Genomic DNA, 2,345 nt, shown 5'->3' with positions numbered 1-2,345 from the left:
ATTATTCGTTTCGATACTTTATTCGTAAAATTGATTGTGTAATGAAAAAATATTTTTTTATCTTTTATTAACTGACAAGACATTGAGAATTACTAAAAAGTAAATAGATGTTATTATTTTTTATTACTAATTAGCTAGCAATCAGGGACGGACCTAGAGGGGGCGAGTAGTGGCCTGAACCCCCCAAAATTTTAAGAAATTATACTTATATATAAAATTTGTGTTTAAAAAATAAAAACAAATATTAGGTAATTTAATAGTTTTATATGTATTATTTTTCACTATGTAATAGATTTATGTCTTAATTATTAATTCACTAATATTTTTACCTAACTAATTTAATATCATACCCTCAAGTCTTTGTACCTTTCAATTTAGTTTTTATATAATAATTTCTATATTTATTTTTATAAAAAATCATTTGTTTTTTTATATTAATATATTTAACATTCATATTTTTTATATTAATAATAACTTAAGTAGTTATGTTTTGGTAATCACATTATGTACTGTAGATATTATTTTCTTGTAAAAAATATTAATTCTTCTTCTAAATTCACATTGGTAAAAGAAAATTTTATAAAGATATCTTATATATTGTATTCTACAATGGTACCGTGTCTTTCAATTAATTAATAATTTATAATTTATTTTCAAATTTTTTAAAAACTTTTGAAAGAATGAATTTTAATTAATAAGATATGGGATCATTTTTAGCAAATCCCGTTATAAATTATATGGTATTTTATAAATTTGTAATGTACAATTGTTAAAGTTATATTTTATTTATGTAATTATCATATTAAAAATAAATTTGTTGAAAAAAGTTATAATTATATGTATCTTAATAAATCTATTAAAAAACTAACTCCAATAACTATATGTTTATTATTTTTATAGGTTAAAAAAAATTATATAAAAATTGACACCTCAATATTAAAATCTCTGGATCCGTCCCTGCTAGCAATATACGAATCTATCTATTGTATATAATGTTATAAGATGGAGTGTATTGATTTTTTTTTTTTTCATTGGACATTTTAAGATGTCAGGTATATTTACGGACACTGAGATGAATGAGCAATATCAGGAGGACGATGACTTTAACCAACAAGAAGAGCTAGTAACTGACCAAGATATGATGGATGAACAGAATGAATTCGAACAAGATTTCAGAGATATCATAATCGAGGGAGCGTTTTTTTCTGAATCTGATACGTCAGATTATATCGTTGAAGCCGCTTATGCGGTTGACTCCGTGCAAGACATTACATCTGTGAAATTTAGTGAGAATTTTGCGGAGGAAATTGGCAAATACCACTTTTCTACTTTGCAGCTTGCATTTGATTTTTATATGAAGTACTCAAAGTCGAAGGGCTTTAGTGCAAGGAAGAGCAAGACCTTCAAGAATAGTAGTGGCGATATTTACAGACAACTGTTTGTATGCCACAGGCAAGGATTCAGGATGGAGAAATATTACACGATGGAAAAAAGGAAGAAGGAGCCTAGGTTGGAAACAAGAACTGGATGTGAAGCCCGAATGGATGTTAAATTTGTACCAGAAAGTGGAAGGTGGCATATCTTTTATTTCTCTGACGAACACAACCATGATCTATTGGATACACAATTCAGTGCTATGTTGCCTGCCCACAGAAAAATGTCAGAGGCAGATATTATGCAAATGATGAACATGCTAAAGTCAGAGATTAGCACCTCACAGATATTTAGTCTTCTAGCTAGCCAAGCAGGCGGATACGAATTTGTTGGCTATGGTCCCCGAGATATGTACAATAAGATTGCTCGGGAGAGGCGTCAAATTCCTGGTGATGCAGCACGAGTGTTGAAGAAGTTGGAGGATATGCGGTTGAAGGATCCACAATTATATTTCAAGGCATGTCACGATTCAAGAGGTCTGTTACGTAATTTGTTCTGGTCTGATGGGATTAGCCAACTAGACTACCGACTCTTCGGGGATGTTATTGCTTTTGATGCTACGTACAAGAAGAACAAGTATAGTTGTCCATTAGTCATATTCAGCGGGGTTAACCACCACAACCAAACAACTGTTTTTGCTGCTGCGTTAATCGCAGACGAAACTACTGATACATATGTTTGGCTCCTGCGTCAGCTCATGTTTGCAATGAGGGGCAAGACCCCGACCTCAATCATAACTGATGGGGCCATGGCGATTAGGAATGCAGTGAGAGATGTATTTCCCGAAGTCAGACATAGATTATGCGCTTGGCACCTTATTCGAAATGCAACTAGCAATGTTGGAAATCCATCGTTTACATCTAAATTTAGAAAAATCATGACAGGAGACTACGAGATTCCCGTGTTTAAGC

This window comes from Arachis ipaensis, chromosome B01 (genome assembly GCF_000816755.2).
Source record: "Arachis ipaensis cultivar K30076 chromosome B01, Araip1.1, whole genome shotgun sequence".
NCBI lineage: Eukaryota > Viridiplantae > Streptophyta > Magnoliopsida > Fabales > Fabaceae > Arachis > Arachis ipaensis.
This window is presented reverse-complemented; position numbering follows the sequence as displayed.